We start from the raw sequence: 15246 nt of genomic DNA on the forward strand, positions 1-15246 counted from the left end.
GACCTGTTTGAGTCTTATCTTGTTTTATGTTTTTTGTTTGGCTGGTTGGTTTTTTTGTCCCCCAGAGAGTTTATTTGACCACCATTAATCTTTTTTGGCTGTCCAATTCAGCCGCATTGCCTTTTTCTGCAAGACCACACACAGAGAGCCCCTTGGACTTGAAGAATTTTAGTGGAAGGCACATAAACAAATTATCTCTTTCTCCAACATTTTTGTGCTCCTCTGATTTGGAGAAAAGTGGGTTTGTCACAAAAGTATTTTTGAGATTCTGGGGGCAGGGACAGAAGTAGTAAATCACCCATTTGTCCATTGTCCTCACCCATATCTGCCAACAATCCATCTCTGACCATTGCAAATTCTCCTTCTCAGCAAGGCCCCAGCAGCCCTCGCCCAGCCCCACCCTGCCATCCCACCTGAAGAGTATTAAATCTTAGGCTCTAAAGGAACCTGAACTGTTCTTCCACACCTAACCTCCTTCTTCTACTGCTCAAACCTTTGTGGTCATGGAACAACTTTTCTGGAGAAGAAGACCTCAGGTAAAATTCAGTTTCTTTATCAAGTCTGGGGCAAATTTCCCTGGACTGCATTGATAGTGTAGCTTACTTAGAATACCTTGGATCATGGGCCTGAACTTGAGAAAGCAAAGCAAACATCACTCCTTTGAAATGTGATTTATCCTTCTAGTCATCTTTGATAAATACTCTCAATGAAGACTTAAACTCATTTAGCTATGCTATTAAATTGTTATAAAACTAGAAAAATATTGGCAACAAAATTTGTATTTTTAGACTTTTATTTTTGTTTTTGAGTTGGGGGAAGATTCTAAGGGAAAGCAGATTTATAGCTGATGAATGTGCTTTCCTCTTATCTATTTCCAGGGAATTTGCAAAGTCCCAGGTAGCCTTTTGTTTTGTTTTGTTTTACATGCAAGTTAAAAATCAAGTGTCATAAAGGCAAGGTTACCATATAATATCATCCACCAAAATTCAAATTCATTTTTATGTCATTTAATCATGACATAATCCTTTGTAATATGCAAAATAGTTTAAAGGATTATATCTACAAAGAAGTCTATAGAAAACTCACTGCAAATTTTGGGAGTAATGATATTAGTGCACTTAACCATGACTGCAACTCACCTGATTATAAATTGCCAAATTTTAGGGTTATCTAAATGTAGGGCTACTTATGAGTTGAACCTGATGATGTGCAAAGACTTGTGTTTGCATTGGTTATTCTATTTTGCCTGAGAGGAGGAAGGCAATATTAACAAATAACTTGCTTATTCTAAAGTTCTTCAAATCCCTTCACGTTACTCAGCCCATGGATTGGCATCACTGGATTTTCCATATTCAGAACTTTGGCAGACTAGAAAGCAATTTGACTCTTCACTCTTTGTCCTTGACCTCAGGGTACCTCTATGATTTAAGCTGAGTGACCCTAGGACCTTTCCTTGATAGTGAGTAATACTCCAGGATTTCTGTTTCTACCAGATGGTAGACTATGTGGAGTTGCTGGCTAATGAGATTAAAATATTCATGAATGCTTTTTATCATACAACTGCCTGGCCTTGCAGCCAGAATGGCATCATCGTGTCCATTTGCACCAGAGGAAGTGTGTGTAAGCAGAAGCCAAGTGGATCGCATTTTGTTGACACAGTACCACAGGCATGCTGTGATTCATTTGGCTATTCACCTGGCTCCTCGCTTTGTTAGGCCCATGAAGTCAGATGTTAAGGATTTTCCCCAAGGTAAGTTTGCTCTGACAGAAATATGGAATCCAGAACATCAATTTAGAAACCTAATGTATCCATAATACTACAGAAAGCTGAGAAAGCTCTCGGGAACAAAGTGGTGGTATTTTAAACTTTCTCAGAATATTATGTACTCTCCTCTCATTTTTAAATTAGAAATAAACATATGTCATCAAAAATTAACAAAGAAAATGAACTTCAATAGAACAAATTTGGTTTGCAGAAAATTGTTTTTCTATTTTAAATAGGGGGCAAAATGAAGCTTCCCTCGCATGTAGTAGTACGTGCTGAAAGATGAGGGAGGTTTTCAAAAATTATTTCAGAAAACATGAGTAGAGTCCCTACCCTACACTTTATACGTGATTCATAGATAAAGAAGAAATGCTAGGGAAGCTGGGAACCACAGTGAACACCAAATCAACCAGTGTAGCTAGAGATACAATTCTATCAAACAGAACGCTGAGCTCTGAGGAAAGCAAGTAATTTTCTGCTAGGAATCAAATGCTTAACTAAGTACCTGGTGTTGCAATGGGGAAGGAAGGCAAGAGTACTGGAGCATGTATACTAGAAAGAAAAAGGCAAGGTCAGAGAGTTAAGCAGGTGGGGGTGGGGGGCGGTTCAAAGTCAGAATCTAGAAGAAGGATCACTCTAAGAGTAAACAAGTTGGCTTCCTGGATGGCTTCTCAGATTAGAAGTGTCATCTTGCTTTAACTATGGGAAGAAGAATGAGCCAGAGGGCATAATAATGCCTAAGAATCATGAGGTGAAAGAAGTCAAAATGGATGCTCGAGAAATCCGGAAACCATTCCTGGGCTACCTTATCTGTGTCTCCACATGAACTAAAGTTCTGAACTTAGATAAAGAGTTAGATTAAGTGGTAAGATAGCTTATGGAGCCTTTGATGGAAACATACTTGGGGTAGAAGTGTGAAGAATATTGTCTACTCAATGAATGCTATTATGAGATTCCTTTGAAAACTATTTTAAAAAATCAAAGACCCAGTGTACTCAGACAATGATAATAAACAAAGGTATGTTCAAGTGTGTTTTCTCATTACTTCACACATCTTTCAAAGTTATGCTCACTAAAGGTCTTTTTTCGTGGCACAGAGAATTTGCTACAATTTGCTGAGAGCATTTGCCAATATTTCAGTATCAGAGCCTCTGAAACCTCATTAATACTTTTTTTAATTTTTCAGTTTGTTAAAGGTAATTGTGTGTGACAGAGTGAAACAGAGGAAGACAGAGTGGATATAATGGAAAGGGAAGAACAGAGGAAAGGACAGAACATGTTCCAGTGGGCTCGAGAAACCACACCTAAGAGCCATCTGTCCCACCTCAGCAACATCATGATTGGCCCTGAGGATTTCCTTTTTCTTTTTTGTTCTGAGATCCTGTTTTAAGATAAAGGACAGCCAACATCCAAGGAAAATGAAACATTAAGTGAAAACTTTACATTTTATTTTATTTTAAATGTTTATTTTGAGAGAGAGAGTATGTGAGCAGGGGAGGGGCAGAGAGATAGAGAGAAAGAGAATCCTGAGCAGGCTCTGTGCTGTCAGCTCAGAGCCCAGCACAAGGCCAGAACTCAGGAACCCATGAGACCATTACCTGAGCAGAAATCAAGAGTCAAAGAGTCAAATGCTTAACCAACTGAACCACCTAGGAGAACCCGTTTTTAAAAAAAAATTTTTAATGTTTATTTATTTTTGAGAGAGAGAAACAGACAGAGTGTGAGTGAGGGAGGGGCAGAAAGAGGGAGAAATAGAACTTGAAGTAGGCTCCAGGCTCTGAGCTATCAGCACAGAGCCAGAGGAGGGGCTTGAACTCACAAACCGTGAGATCATGACCCGAGTCGATGTCAGATACTTAACCTACTAAGCCACCCAGGTGCCCCAATTCCCCCCTGCTTTTTAATATAAAGTTTATTTATTTGTTGTGTGTGTGAGAGAGAAAGTGTGTGTGTGTATGTGTGTGCATGACTGGAGGAGGGGCAGAGAGAAAGGGAGAGAGAGACAGAATCCCAAGTAGCCTCTGCCCTGTCAGCACAGAGCCCAATGCAGTGCTTGATCTCAGGACCCCGAAAGCAGACCTGAGCTGATATCAGAAGTCAGATGCTTAACTGACTGAGTCACACAGGCATCCCAAGAATCTTAAATTTTAAATTTGGTATGTATATATTCCTTATTCTTCATAGAGGCACATTATTTGAACTTATTAATAATATTTTAGTTGTCTCCCATATTTAAAAGGCATAAAATGTGCAAAGATGACTATTTATAAGAATCTCCATTTCTCATGTAGTCAAAGGCCTCCATATAGGTATTGAAATCAGTTATTATGTAAATTATGTGTCACATGTAAACCAACTGGTGCCTCAGTTCCATGACTCATTCTTTCATGATTAGAATTTATAAAGGTGGTTTTGCACAATTTAATGTGCTTGTGCCTTTTACATTATATTGCTGACTATAAATGAGTGGTTTCCAAGAAAGATAGGGAGCCACATCAACTAGAAAAATCTCCTCAGTTATTATTAATGCACTAGCTCCCTGGCACCCTCTCAACCCCCTCAAATCTTCAACAAAACCACTTCTCTGGATCACATCTGAAAGACAGAATCTCCACTTATCACACCCTATAGCATATTGTCTTCCTCTTCTCCATTCCCCCTCTGATGGAGGTATAGAAATTATAAGTGGAAGAACAATCAAAGGAGTGTAATTTTAAATTAATTTATTGTTTCATTTGTGGAAAACTGCCAAATAAGAATCATTAAAATTGGCTTCTACAATGGTTTCTCAATAGAAACCATTACTTTTAGAGAAGAATTTTTTTGTTCCAAATCAAATTAAACACTGTTGAGAATACCATTAAATAAAAACTTTAGTCAAAAGCACAAAATAAATTCCTACCCATTACTCTGTGAGAATTTAACAAAGTGGCCGTAAACCTGCATACAGATGCTGCAGAATAGTGTTAAACATTGGGTTTTACAATAAAAATTGGGATGTACTTTAATTAAATAACACTTGCCCACAAATATGTATGTAAATTTGGCTCTAAGTACCTTATAATAGGCCTTTTTCAGAAAAATCATCCAGACTTTGGATCTACTATTTTAACTGCTGTTTCCTGGTAGAAAAGTTCTAACTAAATGTTGTAGATGAACACATAAGATTCTCATGCAGGAAAGAATTTTTCCCTGTGAATCATCCGGCATCAGGGTGAGACAAAATGTCATCTATGTGGTGGAGAAGGAATGCAGGGTCTCTGGACTCTGATATAGGAGAACAAAGATTTCCATTTGGGTCAGTAGAGAAAGGTAACCCCTGGACCTGATCTTCAAATAGGAACTCTGAGTCTGAGAAGATGTTAACAGTGTGGAACCTTTCAGTAATGTCTTTAGTAACATACTTTGGGCATTTGGATTGTTAAAGATGAAGATAGTTTCTATGCTTGGAGTGAGTCGCTGTCAAGGGAGGAAGCATACAGGAAAAGCCATTTGCCTGACTGGATAAGGTAACCTGGAAGTCCTTGAGGCCACAAAGTTTCAGAGCCTTAACAGCAATGTGGTCTTGGTGGGACCACCTAAAAGTCACTTCCAATTCCCCTTCCAGACCCTATCCAGGTGTAATCAATGCCACCTCACAAACATATTCCCATGGGTACATACTTTTCAAGTCTTCTTTTCGTGTCACCTAAACCAGTATCAAAGCTCTTAGCTGCTCACCCTTGCAGCTACATTCTTTTTTCTATACAAACGAATCTCTTAAAGCTGTTAATCAAATCACACCACTCCCCTACTTACAAAGGGCTAACGATTTCCCATCACAAGAACACCCAAATCCAAATTGCCACCAAGCTCTGCAGGACTCTCCCTGCTCCCCCTCCCTTTCTTTCAACCTCTCTCATGTACTCCAGCCAACAGGACCTTCCTTCTAAAAGGCATTCAGACCTCAGCTCAAATATTTGCCCTCTGAAAGCACTGCCTGACAGCGACTGCCCCCTGTCACTGTTTGGTCACCCAAATTTAATTCTGGCACAACACTTATACTTTCCTTGTTATTTATTTATTTATTTGATGTTTGTTTACTGATCAGTCTGTTGGTCTGTTGGGTTATTGACTGCTTCTCCCCCATAGTATGCAAACTCTGTGAAAGCAGGGCATTATCTCTATCCCCAGTGTCTGACCAGTGTCTGGCATGCAGCAAGAGCTCAATAAATACCCACTGAGTTTACATGTGCAAATTCTTCAGGAAATGTCAGACACCACTTCAGCAGAGAAATTATAGAAGACTCCTATCATCCTGGGAAAGTAGGGGAATCAGAATCATTATTATTTAAGCCTCAAAAGTAAGTTTCTTTTTATATTATATTCCAAACAGATGAAGTAGAACATACTATTTGTTAACCCTTATACCGAAAAATTATTTTTAACTATTTAAAGTGTTCATATTTTTATTCTCTTGTCCTTGGTAGCTAATGTGGACCTGATCATATCAAACTACTTTCTACTTAACATTCAAACCCGTAGGCCACTGCCATCTTTGCCTATACCTCCTTCTGACAAGTAGTCACTTGCCATTCTGAACTCCTAAAATATTCCATATTTTCCATGTTTACAGCCATGATTATAGTACTTTCATGAGTGGGTTTTTGCCGGTCTCCCCTCCCTAGCTCTTAGAAGGTAGGAAGCCCATGCTATTTCCATCTATAGTCTAACACCTGGAATTAAACCTATTACCTGCTAGCTGTCTTATATATGATTTCAAAAAAGAAGGCTGATATTTATTTATTTTTTTTGATTATCTATGTGTTTATTTATTTTTTTAATGTTTATTTATTTATTTTTTTTATTTATATATGAAATTTATTGTCAAATTGGTTTCCATACAACACCCAGTGCTCATCCCAAAAGGTGCCCTCCTCAATACCCATCACCCACCCTCTCCTCCCTCCCACCCCCCATCAACCCTTAGTTTGTTCTCAGTTCTCAACAGTCTCTTATGCTTTGGCTCTCTCCTACTCTAACCTCTTTTTTTTTTTTTTTCCTTCCCCTCCCCCCTGGGTTCCTGTTAAGTTTCTCAGGATCCACATAAGAGTGAAACCATATGGTATCTGTCTTTCTCTGTATGGCTTATTTCACTTAGCATCACACTCTCCAGTTCCATCCACGTTGCTACAAAAGGCCATATTTCATTTTTTCTCATTGCCACGTAGTATTCCATTGTGTATATAAACCACAATTTCTTTATCCATTCATCAGTTGATGGACATTTAGGCTCTTTCCATAATTTGGCTATTGTTGAGAGTGCTGCTATGAACATTGGGGTAAAAGTGCCCCTATGCATCAGTACTCCTGTGTCCCTTGGATAAATTCCTAGCAGTGCTATTGCTGGGTCATAGGGTAGGTCTATTTTTAATTTTCTGAGGAACCTCCACACTGCTTTCCAGAGCGGCTGCACCAATTTGCATTCCCACCAACAGTGCAAGAGGGTTCCCTTTTCTCCACATCCTCTCCAGCATCTATAGTCTCCTGATTTGTTCATTTTGGCCACTCTGACTGGCGTGAGGTGATACCTGAGTGTGGTTTTGATTTGTATTTCCCTGATAAGGAGCGACGCTGAACATCTTTTCATGTGCCTGTTGGCCATCCGGATGTCTTCTTTAGAGAAGTGTCTATTCATGTTTTCTGCCCATTTCTTCACTGGGTTATTTGCTTTTCGGGTGTGGAGTTTGGTGAGCTCTTTATAGATTTTGGATACTAGCCCTTTGTCCGATATGTCATTTGCAAATATCTTTTCCCATTCCGTTGGTTGCCTTTTAGTTTTGTTGGTTGTTTCCTTTGCTGTGCAGAAGCTTTTTATCTTCATAAGGTCCCAGTAATTCACTTTTGCTTTTAATTCCCTTGCCTTTGGGGATGTGTCGAGTAAGAGATTGCTACGGCTGAGGTCAGAGAGGTCTTTTCCTGCTTTCTCCTCTAAGGTTTTGATGGTTTCCTTTCTCACATTCAGGTCCTTTATCCATTTTGAGTTTATTTTTGTGAATGGTGTGAGAAAGTGGTCTAGTTTCAACCTTCTGCATGTTGCTGTCCAGTTCTCCCAGCACCATTTGTTAAAGAGACTGTCTTTTTTCCATTGGATGTTCTTTCCTGCTTTGTCAAAGATGAGTTGGCCATACGTTTGTGGGTCTAGTTCTGGGGTTTCTATTCTATTCCATTGGTCTATGTGTCTGTTTTTCTGCCAATACCATGCTGTCTTGATGATGACAGCTTTGTAGTAGAGGCTAAAGTCTGGGATTGTGATGCCTCCTGCTTTGGTCTTCTTCTTCAAAATTACTTTGGCTATTCGGGGCCTTTTGTGGTTCCATATGAATTTTAGGATTGCTTGTTCTAGTTTCAAGAAGAATGCTGGTGCAATTTTGATTGGGATTGCATTGAATGTGTAGATAGCTTTGGGTAGTATTGACATTTTGACAATATTTATTCTTCCAATCCATGAGCAGGGAATGTCTTTCCATTTCTTTAAATCTTCTTCAATTACCTTCATAAGCTTTCTATAGTTTTCAGCATACAGATCCTTTACATCTTTGGTTAGATTTATTCCTAGGTATTTTATGCTTCTTGGTGCAATTGTGAATGGGATCAGTTTCTTTATTTGTCTTTCTGTTGCTTCATTGTTAGTGTATAAGAATGCAACTGATTTCTGTACATTGATTTTGTATCCTGCAACTTTGCTGAATTCATGGATCAGTTCTAGCAGACTTTTGGTGGAGTCTATCGGATTTTCCAGTATAATATCATGTCATCTGCAAAAAGCGAAAGCTTGACTTCATCTTTGCCAATTTTGATGCCTTTGATTTCCTTTTGCTGTCTGATTGCTGATGCTAGAACTTCCAGCACTATGTTAAACAACAGCGGTGAGAGTGGGCATCCCTGTCGTGTTCCTGATCTCAGGGAAAAAGCTCTCAGTTTTTCCCCATTGAGGATGATGTTAGCTGTGGGCTTTTCATAAATGGCTTTTATGATCTTTAAGTATGTTCCTTCTATCCCGACTTTCTCAAGGGTTTTTATTAAGAAAGGGTGCTGGATTTTGTCAAAGGCCTTTTCTGCATCGATTGACAGGATCATATGGTTCTTCTCTTTTTTTTTGTTAATGTGATGTATCACGTTGATTGATTTGCGAATGTTGAACCAGCCCTGCATCCCAGGAATGAATCCCACTTGATCATGGTGAATAATTCTTTTTATATGCCGTTGAATTCGATTTGCTAGTATCTTATTGAGAATTTTTGCATCCATATTCATCAGGGATATTGGCCTGTAGTTCTCTTTTTTTACTGGGTCTCTGTCTGGTTTAGGAATCAAAGTAATACTGGCTTCATAGAATGAGTCTGGAAGTTTTCCTTCCCTTTCTATTTCTTGGAATAGCTTGAGAAGGATAGGTATTATCTCTGCTTTAAACGTCTGGTAGAACTCCCCTGGGAAGCCATCTGGTCCTGGACTCTTATTTGTTGGGAGATTTTTGATAACCGATTCAATTTCTTCGCTGGTGATGGGTCTGTTCAAGCTTTCTATTTCCTCCTGATTGAGTTTTGAAAGAGTGTGGGTGTTTAGGAATTTGTCCATTTCTTCCAGGTTGTCCAATTTGTTGGCATATAATTTTTCATAGTATTCCCTGATAATTGTTTGTATCTCTGAGGGATTGGTTGTAATAATTCCATTTTCATTCATGATTTTATCTATTTGGGTCATCTCCCTTTTCTTTTTGAGAAGCCTGGCTAGAGGTTTGTCAATTTTGTTTATTTTTTCAAAAAACCAACTCTTGGTTTCGTTCATCTGCTCTACAGTTTTTTTAGATTCTATATTGTTTATTTCTGCTCTGATCTTTATTATTTCTCTTCTTCTGCTGGGTTTAGGCTGCCTTTGCTGTTCTGCTTCTATTTCCTTTAGGTGTGCTGTTAGATTTTGTATTTGGGATTTTTCTTGTTTCTTGAGATAGGCCTGGATTGCAATGTATTTTCCTCTCAGGACTGCCTTTGCTGCGTCCCAAAGCGTGTGGATTGTTGTATTTTCATTTTCGTTTGTTTCCATATATTTTTTAATTTCTTCTCTAATTGCCTGGTTGACCCACTCATTCGTTAGTAGGGTGTTCTTTAACCTCCATGCTTTTGGAGGTTTTCCAGACTTTTTTCTGTGGTTGATTTCAAGCTTCATAGCATTGTGGTCTGAAAGTATGCATGGTATGATTTCAATTCTTGTAAACTTATGAAGGGCTGTTTTGTGACCCAGTATATGATCTATCTTGGAGAATGTTCCATGTGCACTCGAGAAGAAAGTATATTCTGTTGCTTTGGGATGCAGAGTTCTAAATTATCTGTCAAGTCCATCTGATCCAATGTCTCATTCAGGGCCCTTGTTTCTTTATTGACCGTGTGTCTAGATGATCTATCCATTTCTGTAAGTGGGGTGTTAAAGTCCCCTGCAATGACCACATTCTTATCAATAAGGTTGCTTATGTTTATGAGTAATTGTTTTATATATTTGGGCGCTCCGGTATTCGGCGCATAGACATTTAGAATTGTTAGCTCTTCCTGATGGATAGACCCTGTCACTATTATATAATGTCCTTCTTCATCTCTTGTTACAGCCTTTAATTTAAAGTCTAGTTTGTCTGATAGAAGTATGGCTACTCCAGCTTTCTTTTGGCTTCCAGTCGCATGATAAATAGTTCTCCATCCCCTCACTCTCAATCTAAAGGTGTCCTCAGGTCTAAAATGAGTCTCTTGTAGACAGCAAATAGATGGGTCTTGTTTTTTTATCCATTCTGATACCCTATGTCTTTTGGTTGGCGCATTTAATCCATTTACATTCAGTGTTATTATAGAAAGATATGGGTTTAGAGTCATTGTGATGTCTGTATGTTTTATGCTTGTAGTGATGTCTCTGGTACTTTGTCTCACAGGGTCCCCCTTAGGATCTCTTGGAGGGCTGGTTTAGTGGTGACAAATTCCTTCAGTTTTTGTTTGTTTGGGAAGACCTTTATCTCTCCTTCTATCCTAAATGACAGACTTGCTGGATAAAGGATTCTCGGCTGCATATTTTTTCTGTCTAGCACACTGAAAATCTCATGCCAATTCTTTCTGGCCTGCCAAGTTTCAAAAGAGAGATCAGTCACGAGTCTTATAGGTCTCCCTTTATATGTGAGGGCATGTTTACCCCTTGCTGCTTTCAGAATTTTCTCTTTATCCTTGTATTTTGCCAGTTTCACTATGATATGTCGTGCAGAAGATCGATTCAAGTTACGTCTGAAGGGAGTTCTCTGTGCCTCTTGGATTTCAATGCCTTTTTCCTTCCCCACTTCAGGGAAGTTCTCAGCTATTATTTCTTCAAGTACCCCTTCAGCACCTTTCCCTCTCTCTTCCTCCTCTGGGTTACCAATTATGCGTATATTATTTCTTTTTAGTGTATCACTTAGTTCTCTAATTTTCCGCTCATACTCCTGGATTTTTTTATCTCTCTTTTTCTCAGCTTCCTCTTTTTCCATAACTTTATCTTCTAGTTCACCTATTCTCTCCTCTGCCTCTTCAATCCGAGCCGTGGTGGTTTCCATTTTGTTATGCATTTCGTTTAAAGCGTTTTTCAGCTCCTCGTGACTGTTCCTTAGTCCCTTGATCTCTGTAGCAAGAGATTCTCTGCTGTCAGCTATACTGTTTTCAAGCCCAGCGATTAATTTGATGACTATTATTCTAAATTCACTTTCTGTTATATTATTTAAATCCTTTTTGATCAGCTCATTAGCTGTTGTTATTTCCTGGAGATTCTTCTGAGGGGAATTCTTCCGCTTGGTCATTTTGGATAGTCCCTGGCGTGGTGAGGACCTGCAGGGCACTTCCCCTGTGCTGTGGTGTATAACTGGAGTTGGTGGGCGGAGCCGCAGTCAGACCTGATGTCTGCCCCCAGCCCACCGCTGTGTCCACAGTCAGACTGGTGTGTGCCTTCTCTTCCCCTCTCCTAGGGGCGGGATTCACTGTGGGGTGGGGTGGCCTGTCTGGGCTACTTGCACACTGCCAGGCTTGTGATGCTGGGGATCTGGCGTCTTAGCTGGGGTGGGTAGGCAAGGTGCACGGGGGCAGGAGGGGCAGGCTTAGCTTGCTTCTCCTTAGGTGTTCCACTTCAGGAGGGGCCCTGTGGCAGCAGGAGGGAGTCAGAATCGCTGCCGGAGGTTTGGCTCCGCAGTAGCGCAGAGTTGGGTGTTTGCGCTGAGCAAGCAAGTTCCCTGGCAGGAACTGGTGCTCTTTGGGATTTTGGCTGGGGGATGGGCGGGGGAGATGGCGCTGGCGAGCGCCTTTGTTCCCCACCAAACTGAGCTCTGTCGTCCGGGGGCTCAGCAGCTTTCCTTCCCTTTGTCCTCCAGCCTTCCCGCTTTCTGAGCAGAGCTGTTAACTTATGACCTCCCAGACGCTAAGTCGCGCTTGCTGTGGGAACACAGTCCGTCAGGCCCCTCCGCTTTTTGCAAGCCAGACTTGGGGGCTCTGCTTGGCCGGCGAGCCGCCCCTCCGCCCCTCCGCCCCGGCTCCCTCCGGCCAGTCCGTGGAGCGCGCACCGCCTCGCCGCCCTTCCTACCCTCTTCCGTGGGCCTCTCCTCTGCGCTTGGCTCCGGCGACTCCGTTCTGCTAATCCTCTGGCGGTTTTCTGAGTTATTTAGGCAGGTGTAGGTGGAATCTAAGTGATCAGCAGGGGGCGCCTGGGTGGCGCAGTCGGTTAGGCGTCCAACTTCAGCCAGGTCGCGATCTCGCGGTCCGTGAGTTCGAGCCCCGCGTCAGGCTCTGGGCTGATGGCTCGGAGCCTGGAGCCTGTTTCCGATTCTGTGTCTCCCTCTCTCTCTGCCCCTCCCCCGTTCATGCTCTGTCTCTCTCTGTCCCAAAAATAAATTTAAAAAAAAACGTTGAAAAAAAAAAAAATTTATAAGTGATCAGCAGGACGCGCGGTGAGCCCAGCGTCCTCCTACGCCGCCATCTTCCCCAAGAGTCCTCAGAAGGCTGATATTTATATTATACACACATATATGCATACAAACACACACACACACACACACACACACACACACACACACACCCCTGCAGATTTTAAGCTGTTTTATTTCGAGATCTTCCAAAAAAAGAAGGGTACAGAGTTGACTGAAATTTTTGGAATAGCCTTTGCAAAAGTGATGTTCACAAAATGTATTTCATTTAATATCCTTACATTTTTAGTGCAATGTTAACAAATTGGTATAAGATTGATTGTTTAGTTGCCCAACTACATTTAAATTGCTTTACATGAATCTAATTGGTTTAATAATATGATTGTGGCCAAGTATGATAAAACATTTGAAGCAATGATTCCAATATATTTCAGGACGAAAACCTCAACAGGAAAGTCCAGCTAATTCAACAGCGTATTTCAGGGAAAAACTTCAGTCTGGCCATAGATTTCTTCACCTATGCTCTTTCTTTTTATTGTGTGTGTATATTCCCAAGAATATTATTCTCTGGAATCTGTTCTCATTTCAACCAGGGACAGAGTTGCAGATCATAAGATTTCTGGAAGAGACTGATTCCTAATTCCTCTAGGCTGTACGGCATGTCTCTAGTAGACTGCAATGATAGATTGATGTATTCTCAGCCTCTTCAGAGGAGCAACTCTAGATGGTGAAAGCCCTCAAGCCCTTTGGAAATTTAACTCTGAGTGGTGATTAGTGAGGAAAAAATCTCAAGTCAGCCTAGTTGCTTCCTTTATCTTCCATGATACCAGCTGTTCCTGCTCTTCATCCCTAAGAGTGTCCCTAATGCATAGGCAAACTGCAGCCATCTTCTTGTCTATATGCCTGTGTCTCCTCAATTCAATGCTGACCTTTGTGAGAACATACACTTTTTCTTAACCAGGTCTGCATCCCTAGCTCTTAGCCATGCACACAGCATGTAGCAGATATCTAAAAAAAAGTCTTACACTGAACAAAAGCAGCACTCCTGCTTTTGTTGGTCTCGCAAGGTCTCTTGCCTGTCACCCAAGTATCCCCTAGCAACATCTCTCATTTCTTCTCTTTCCCTTTGGCTATTCCTGGACTTTATGTAGGAGTTGGAGAGATCCAACACCTGCTGTAGATTAAAATATTACCAGGTCAGGAGCTCCTGGGTGGCTCAGTCAGTTAAGCATCCGATTTCGGCTCAGGTCATGATCTAGTGATCCGTGAGTTCGATCCCTGTGTCGGACTCTGTGCTGTCATGACAGCTCAGAGCCTGGAGCCTGCTTTGTATTCTGTGTCTCCCTCTCTCTCTGCCCCTCCCTAACTCACACACACGTACTCTTTCTCTCTCTCTCAAAATAAACAAACATTAGGAAAAAAAAAATAAAAAGAATATTAACAGGCCATGTGTGGGAGGGAAGTGTCCAACTTAGATGAATAATAAGAAATAATTATTATAAAAAAAATAATGACTCAACCCAGTGGACTGGTTGTCTCTTAAATGAGTAGACACTTGAGTGAGACAAACAAAGCCACTGGCAAGAAATCCGGCTCCCTGTTGCTAGGCAGAAATTAAGTTGGCTTCACTGAGATGGTGGTTTAAATTTCCTAAATGTTTCAGATGCTCTTCCAGATAAGCTAAAAAGACATAACATGGGAAAATGGGGAAGTGGGCTTCCCTCAGCCCACTTAATACATTTGCATTTTCTGTGATTATTATCTGATAATCTTAGAGAAACCATCTTGGAGAAATGGAGTTAGCAATAACTGGACACAAAATGAGATAAAATAGGACAGAGAACTAGAATAAGAACTTTGATTACATTATGATTAGGATATTAAGACAGGTGGTAAACAAAGCTAATAAGAATGATCAAGACTATGGGAAGGACAGCCTCATGGAAAAATCAGGCAAGTCCTCCAAGAATAATGAAAGGAAGAATTTCAAGTAACTGAAGAGGCCCTGAGCTTGAGTGAAAAACAGCATGCATTTGCAATCAGACACACATAACTTTGGGATGCTAGTTCTATGCATCTAAGAAGTTCCTTAACTACTCAGGGTAAGAACGACTTATTTCTTAACTCCCAAGGGGCTAGTTCCTTAATCTCTCTAGGCCTTAGTTTCTTAACCTCTAAAATGGGGACAGAAATTTGGTTATCAACTCTCTTCCTGAAAACATATATACATACAAAATTTTTTTGCTTGTACTTTTAAGAAGTTCACAGATACTCTGCACCCCATTTAGAATCTTGAGAGTAAAAACATCTACTGAAACACTTTTTTGACCTGAGATAACTTTTGTCTCATAGGACTTTTCTAACTTTAAGATTCAGGATGATGAAAGAACTATCAAGAAATTGTTTATCAGGTGAAATTTTCTGATAACCAAAATCGCTAGGCTTCAACAGCACATTAATAATTACTATAATGATGGGGTACTTGGGTGGCTCAGTCAGTTGAGCGTCCAACTTTGGCTCAGGTCAT

At 40.5% G+C, this 15246-nt stretch overlaps 1 protein-coding gene across 2 annotated transcripts in view; it reads right to left on the reverse strand.

Annotated features, from left to right (window-relative positions):
- LOC147584379 (uncharacterized) overlaps positions 1–15246 on the reverse strand; it is a 279072-nt gene that overhangs the window by 184800 nt on the left and 79026 nt on the right. The gene's annotated exons all lie outside the window — the stretch shown is intronic.

This window comes from Puma concolor, chromosome A1 (genome assembly GCF_028749965.1).
Source record: "Puma concolor isolate L17-30 chromosome A1, mPumCon1.1.hap2, whole genome shotgun sequence".
Classification (NCBI taxonomy): domain Eukaryota; kingdom Metazoa; phylum Chordata; class Mammalia; order Carnivora; family Felidae; genus Puma; species Puma concolor.